Genomic DNA, 8,336 nt, shown 5'->3' on the forward strand with positions numbered 1-8,336 from the left:
TTCTGTCTCTTAGGCTGTATTAAGTACATAATCTTGAGGCTCCTTTAGAGAGAGTAAATCTTGGCTAACTCAATGTGTTTCCATCCAAGAAATGTTATTTTTCTATTACATGCAGAAAAGAAGCATTAAATAAAATTAATGTTTAGTCTGTTATACTGGGTAATAGCAGACTACAGGTGGCTATACCTATTGGGTACATGCATTACCGGATGCTGTACTCCTAGGATAATTCCCCCCTTTTCCCACTCCCAGTATCCAGCATTGAGCTTAAGTTGAGGTGCTTGGCTCACCTGAAAACAGTATTTGATTCTGTAGAAATAAGTGGCAAATGGTGAAGATTAATGACAGGTGAGGCAAAAATGGCTGGATGGCATTTGCAGGTTCCTAATGGAACTGCTGACCGCCAGCGATACAGGCACAGGCAGTCCTGGGATCTCCAAACATTTCATTTTTTAGTGCCAATCCTATTTGCTGACACATTGCTTTCATGAATCTCATCACTAGTGCTGTAAGCACATGAAGTATAAGTTAATTCTACTGTAACTTGATTATTAAATCCATTAATCAAAGGCAGGAGATCCATAATTAACTTATTCTCCAGCATCAAGTAAATGATTCTGCTGTGAGCTTTAAGACAGCAATTGTTCACTAATATGCAAAATACAGTAGGGCTATTAGACTATAAGGCTCTGTAATTACATAATTAAATTCTAAATTTTGCATACTTTAATAACATATATATTTTAAATATTTTCTTTGTAAAGTTAAAATGGAGTACCGTTATTTTTGCCTTCTTTTTTTTTCTTTAAAGCTTTTACATGTAGTTTACCAAAAAAGGGGGGGGGGGGGAAAGAAGTTAGTTTCCTGCCTGAAAGTTGACTGTTTTCATATAAGGCTTTGGCTGGGCTTTTGGCGACTCACCTTAGACCTAGCTCCAGCAGTGGCTGACTATTGATTTCTTCCGTTTCACATTTCAGCATCATAATTGTTGGTGACTGGAGGCATTCGCATTTTAACTTGCAAAGACAGAAGGGTCTGCTAGCACTGTTCTGGCACCAAATGCTTGGGTTTGATTTAACATAGCCTTACTGATTCCTTTTCACAAAACCAAGTCTGGAAATCCCTTTCCCAAGCTAGTATTTCTTTTGAAGGGGCCAGATATTTCAAGGGTTCTCTTCAATCCTACTTTGCATTTCTGCTCTCCTTAAGTAGACAAAATTTCTGAAAGCTTCATAGTTTTACCCAGAAACACCCAAGCCTCTTGTCCTGTAAGAGGGAGGTGATACTGGAAATGTTTAGGGAGTCAGCAGTAGGTAATCGAGCATTCCTCTGACACCATTCTTTTGAGAGGTGAGAATTACAGTGGCATCTCAAGGGCATTTCCCCCCACGTGTCGTGTTCACGTTTCCAGCCCAGCAAATCTTAGTTGCTCATTTTAACCTTTCTTTATACACTTTAATTGCAAATGCAATACAGAAGCAATGGCCAGCATTTTTCCCCTTCCTCTTGAGGGAGGGGGGTGTGAAGGTTTGTTCACCTTCTGCCTTAATTTTGGAGAGATCTAATAGAAAACCATCCCCATGTTTTGTGCAGACCACGGTATTTTCGGATGTCATGTTTTACTGCAGCAGATGCTGAAGTTTAATGCAGGGTGAAACAATTTGTGTGTCAAAGGCAGTTGCTATCTACATCAACAGTAACACAGTAGAGCTGTCAGGTACCGCAGGGCTTCAAAGACACTGTAGCTTGGGGAAAACGTATCAGACCTCACCACATAAGAACAGGCAAAAAGTGAAGAGTACAAGAAAGTGTGTCTTGCACACACTGCCAGCTGGAAGCAGCAGGACAGAAATGGGGCAATGGGCTGGGGCACCTGGAGGCAGCAAGAAGGAAGGGGTGGGAGATACAGGTAAGGCCCTGGGATCCCAACCTGTCCCAGGGTTGTGGGTAGCACCCACTTACCCTTGTCACCAAGTGACAGATAGTATGAGTGTGAGAGTGGCTAGCAATGCCCGTGCCTGCCCCTTGCTATTCTTAACCCCTCTTGGGTGCAACTTTCAGCAGTGTGTTTGAAGACTGACCTGGTCCTTATTGCGGACCTGCAACAAACATTCTCTAAACATTTGGAGAAGGGCTGGAAGAGAAAAACCAAAAAACCGCAAGCCCAACAGGATTCTGGCTCTGCCAATGTTTTGAGGTGCTTCCACCTAACAAGGACTGAAAAGTAATATTGGCGCTGACCAGTGGCTGCTGAGAGCCAGGTGTATTTGTGTGTATCTGTCCCTCCCTTTCCCACCAGAGAGACAGTGAGAGGAGGCAGACAAGAGTAGGTTTAAGCCCAAAGGTGACGCTGCTGGTGCTACTAGTTGCCTGTACCAGCAAAGTTCTTGAAAAGGGCAAAACACAGTGTTTCTTGGGAAAGCCTAATCGAGAGAGGGAAATCTCTGAAACTTGCAGACAATGAATATAGAGTCATTTTTCTTGGCAGCCTTAATGTTGATGGATAGGACAGTTTGCCTTGTCCAGTTTATATAAGAGCAGCTGATATAAAATGACTTCATAGCTGGATATTTATGAGAAGTTTCATTTCAAATAATATAGTTTTTGCCTCTGGCAGTGCTGTGGTTTAGCCCTGTTATTACTGGGAACTAAATCTTCAGGATATTCTAACTATAACTGCAGGGCCTGTTTGATCTACCCAGCAAAGTTAATATTTTCCAAAGCAATGGAAACTTTATAATGGAAAGTCTCATTAGCAAAAACTACCTGTCCCTAAAAGCAGCCAGGAAATCAGGCACAGAGAGGAAACTTGTGGGATTTTTCCTTCTCCTTCACCTGCTTTCTCTCACACAGCAATACTGAAGAAAGTAATGTTTTCCATTACAGAAAATGTCCAGATAGACTGTAATGATCCTTCTCCAGAAAAGCAACTAGAAACCAATTTCTGATACAAAGCAAAATTCTTGTCTCTTGCAGCAGCTTGTCTTTGCTGCCTATGTATCTTGCATAAAATACTCTTAGCTCTTGAGGGAAATAGGATTCACTACTGGTACCAGGCCCTCCCCCCAGGCCAGCATTGCTCTGACATCTATGCAGAAGAGCTAAGGAGGGGGTACTAGTACCCCCACTGGAACTTCCAAGGTTGTTTTTTAAAGTGTGGGTCTTTCCTGGTTTGTGCCAGAGCAGTGGTATAAATGGAATATTCTCAAATGATTTGCTCACCCCTTTGGAGCATGCAGAGCTAAGGGCTGCAGTCGGTGAGGCTCACAGCCACACATGGTATTGGTAGGGCCCCTGTAGTCCCACAACAGTCTGGAAAGGCAGAATAGGACCTTCTGGAGCTGCCAGCTGAGCTGAAGCCTCCCTTTCCTCAGGCTAAACCATCAATCAGACTCCAAACCTTCTTCCCAAATCTCCTTCAAAGACATAATTAGCTCTGACCGTTGTTACAAAGGGAAGTAAGTCTGCAACAGACATAGGTTCAGGCTGTGAGCTCTGGTAATACAGCTTCCAAATAAGACTTCCAGAAAGCCTGGGCAATGGTGGTCATATCAAAATGTCCCTGCAAAGAAGCTGGAGAAGAGAGCAGGAATCTGCCTCCCACCACTGTGCTTTGGTTGGAATTGCTCCATAATTTAATACTTCTGACAAACATTTATGTTATCTGCAACCAGAAAGCTTGAAGAGATTCGCTGTGCTGTCCACCAGAGAGGACATGCAGGTTGTGTGTGTGGAAGGGCAACTTTGCTGGATGTAGACTGGGGTGGTTTGGGCACCCGTGAGTTATGCAGCAGTGGGAGGTGGAAGTTGTGAAAGAGGACAGGAGGAAGCTTCAGAGTGGATAAGGACAGAAAGCAATGCTTGAGAGAAGTGCAGAGGTGCAGCACTTACCCCTGAAAGAAGGGCTGAGTGCACAGGCATTGCCTCTTACTGTTAGATTTCCTGCTGTTCTCAGGACTTTGTGTGTTGTCTACAAACAGGACTGCAGCAAAGAATCCCGCAGATTGCCCCCTGGGCTTTCGGGCTCATGCCTCCAGTCAGAAGAATTAATCTCCAGACATTCATCTAAATACTTGGAAGTTAAAAAAAAAAAAAAAAAAAATCAAAAGTGGATCTCTAGCATAAATGCTGAAGATGACATTGTGCCTCTGCGAAGATGAGGCTTGTCTAGGAATATTTGCTACTCTTACTTTTCATTAATGCTTACACTTTTGGGGTCAGGATGAGGCAGCGATCAGGATGGGGCAGGACTCTGGGCTGGATTTGCCAGCTTCTAGAAGCCCAGCACCAGTCCTGGCCTGTTTACTATCCTGCTGTTTCTGAGGGTCACAGTAACATGGATAGTTCATGTGTGATAGATCTTAGCTTTGCATGTTTCTAAGAAAAGGCATGGAAGCTGAAAACTGCATTGAGGGGACTATGAATGAAAACTGTGAGTGAGCATGTGTTAAGAAGTAAAGGCCTGGGTCCGTTTAAATCAATAGCCAGACTCCCATTAACTTAAATGGGCTCAGAATTTCACCCTGCACTTTTAGCTTAGCCGGCTTCCTGTTTGAGTTGGCAGGGCAAATGTCTTTGTCCCTGTCCAGCAGGGTGTACTTGGGATTGTTTTTCTGCCCAGGCTGATGGAACACTCTTAGAAGTCACAGTCTATTCCAGCCGCAGCATGGCTAGGGATACCTAACACAAACATTTTGCATGCACTGAAAGTCGTAATGTGTTTGCATTAAATGCTGACTTATTTGTCCTAAAGTAGATGTCTGAAAGCACAAGCTGTCTTGAAGAGCTGGTCTGGTCTTACATTTGTCATTACATTTCATGACAACTGACACGAATCTAAATCTGCACAAAAGAGGACCTGGGGGTGCTGGCTCACAGCCGGCTGGACATGAGCCAGCAGTGTGCCCAGGTGGCCAAGAAGGCCAGCAGCATCCTGGCTTGTATCAGGAATAGTGTGGCCAGCAGGAGCAGGGAGGTGATCGTGCCCCTGTACTCGGCACTGGTGAGACCACACCTTGAATATTGTGTTCAGTTTTGGTCCCCTCACTACAAGAAGGACATCAAGTTGCTGGAGCGTGTCCAGAGAAGGGCAACGAAGCTGGTGAAGGGTCTAGAGAACAAGTCTTATGAGTCAGCAGAGGAAGCTGGGGCTGTTTAGCCTGGAGAAGGGGAGGCTGAGGGGAGACTTATTGCTCTCTAGAACTGCCTGAAAGGAGGTTGTAGTGAGGTGGGGGTTGGTCTCCTCTCCCAAGTTACTAGCAATAGAACAAGAGGAAATGTCCTCAAGCTGCATCAGGGGAGGTTTATTGGATATTGGGAAAAATTCCTCCACTGAAAGAGTGGTCAGGCATTGGAACAGGCTGCCCAGAGAGGTGGTAGAGTCACCATCCCTGGAGGTATTTACAAGATGTGACATGGCACTTCAGGGCATGGTTTCGGAGACGTGGTGGTGGGTTGGCGGTTGGACTTGATGATCCTAGAGGTTTTTTCCAACCCTTATGATTCTATGATTCTATTAAGTGACTACCTCAGCTTGTAGAAAATATCACTTAAATGGTAGCCATTGATGCTGCCAGAGTGGATTGCTCTTATTATCTCAGTAGACTGAAAAGGATACTGCTGTCTTGCTGCTCTCCTGTACCGCAGCACATTGCAAAGGTAGACCCACTCATGTTTGTGCTTCAGAGCTGGGGGTGGTGGACTGCAGGGAGTGAAAATGGCAGGACATCTCTAGGAAAATCTGAACTGATAGTATAAAACCAAAACTTACTGTCTTCTTGGGTGGGGGGGAGTAATCTCTATATTTAAAAAAAGGCACTGCAGGTAGGCATATGTCTCAAACTGGATAAACTTAAAATTCTGGACTGGTGGGAGTACTTGGTCCTACAGCAGTGATGAGAGTCATCTGCATGGTCAGACCCTACCTGTGGACCTTTAATTCCATGTTCTCTGAAATTTGAGGATTTGTTTTCTTGGGGTTTCAAACCAATAAAAACATAATAGAGTACCAAATTAATAAAAATTTACATGTTTTGTAATTTAGTGAAACTAAAAAAAACATTGAAACAAATACAGGCCATTTCCATCCAAATCCCTCTTCTGGTAGAGGTTTGGGTAAATGGAGGGACTCTGCAGTATGACTGAAAACAAAACCAGATGAATTCTGGATTTGCAGGCTTCCAGAGGGGCAAGTTCTCAGGTCATGCCTCCAGACAGTTCAGTGCTAAGCAGATGCAGCTGCTCAGCAGACCCAGCTGAAGCCCTGTCCCTGTAAAGGCCGGAGTCTGGACCTCATCTTGCTGGTACACCCTGAATCTGAAAATCCCTTCTGTTTCAAAACTGTGCCAGTATACACGTCTCTGCTTAGGATCTAGGACCTCCCTGTAGAGTACACTGACGTTATACAAAAGCCTGTTTTTGGAGGAGGAAAAAACAACTCTGTGTCTAGAACTAAATTTGCTTCCTCTTCTCAGTTCACAACTCATAACTGCTCTGTTCATTTAGCTTACTGGCAGGGTTGATCACTCAAATGTTAGCTCCCAAAATATGGATTTCTTGTTTGCAGACAGAAGTACCTGCACTGATCTGATTAAGAAACTAAGACATAACACAGATTTTTGTGTCCAACCAAAGCAGCTTGCAGTTCAATATTGTGTTCTGCTGGTGAATTTCTAAGCGAGTAAAACACAATTAAAAAGAGTTTAAAACCACAGGAACTTTGAGGAAAACTACAGTCTGTTTGAGACACAGATCTCAATAGGGTAAGGAGAAAGAAAGACAATGCATCCAATTATTCATTGCAGATTTAACACTCACCTCAGATTAACAAGAAGCCCATTGTCTGATTCCAAGTGTAACAACAGGCTGTAATTTAAAACAGCTTTTGCTCATTAATGAATAGAAAAGTTATTTCAGTGAGAATTTGAAGAAAACCTATGCCAATTACCAGCACTTAGCAGTCTTTCCTTGTAAAGACATGGCTTGCTGGCTGGCTGCATGTTGTGACACTAAATACAGTAAGCAAATGAGAGTGGTTTCTCCTACCAATTCAATCAGTAGGTTTGAAACGGAATTAACCTTTTAAAAATGCAAAGTATTCCTTACAGCAGATGGTAGCATTTACATATACAAATACCTCTTGGAAATCATAATGTAAACCACATGCTCTGAAACAATAGGATTCCTGGGCTGAACCTTTCATCCTCCTGAAAATGAAAAATAACACTCTCCAAGCTCAGACTGGTGGCTGCTGCAGCAGGACCAGCTCCTCCTTATGCTGGGGTGAAGTGAGTACAAGAAGAGTTAGGGGAAAAACAAGGGTGGGGGCATAGACGGAAGCAGGATAATGTTGGGATGTACTAAAAGGTGGTATTTCTTTATCACTCACTGCTACACTCTTAAGACATATATGTATTAGCTCTAGAGGAGGGCTGCAAATAGGCTGTGTTAGCCTGTTTTGCCTCCTCTGTAGCACAGCTCCTTCATATTTTAAACTGGATAAATTAATCCCCAAAATGCTTTATGCTGCTGTGGCTAGACTGCTTTTGGTCCCTGTGCTAGCTAGGGTGACTCCATAGCATATGATGAGGCTTTATATTTCTCGGGGTTGCACCAGATACAAGCATGTGTATCTCTTGAAAGTTCCTCAGGTTGCCTGACTGCTGCTCATTATCCATCATGCTTTTCTATGCTAATAGACGGTCATAAGCATTTGTCCACAAAGGCTTAAAGTGAGTGCAAATGTTCTTAAAAGGAGACAATGATTTCAGAAGCTGCAGCTTTAGGAAATACATGTAAGGAAAGGTTACAGCAGACCAGAACATCACTACAAAGCAGAATTACCTCAAAAAGCAAGTCAGTCTTTTCCTCCATACATTCACATTCTGCCAAGAGCACAAAGTGGCACCATAGTGGAATAATAAATGTTAGAGGTAACTCTGTCCTGTGGCTTGTCCAGATCCATGGTGTCGAGTTCTCTCATAGCCATAGGGCAGATGTGGTCAGTGGGATGTGAAACAGCTCCTAGCGCAGGAACCATCAGCCTAGAGGCTCTTTCAGAGGGTAGGCTGCTACTCAAAACCGCTCTGTTCCCTGTAGAGCCTATGCAAGACTGAACCCTTAAGCAAAACAGAGCTGTGTGCAGTGCTTTCCTGTGGCTTTGTTCTCATCTGCAGCTTACGTGTTACATACCAGGCCTATACGGGAAAGGCTGATTTTCAGTTGGTGTCTGTCAAGATATCGGGGCTTATTTTTGTACACCAGTAACACAGAAACTGCTCTGTGCTCTACACCTATCGGGATATGAAAGTCCCATCTTGAATTCAGTGGTGCTTCTA

The sequence above is a fragment of the Phalacrocorax carbo genome, chromosome 8 (genome assembly GCF_963921805.1).
Source record: "Phalacrocorax carbo chromosome 8, bPhaCar2.1, whole genome shotgun sequence".
NCBI lineage: Eukaryota > Metazoa > Chordata > Aves > Suliformes > Phalacrocoracidae > Phalacrocorax > Phalacrocorax carbo.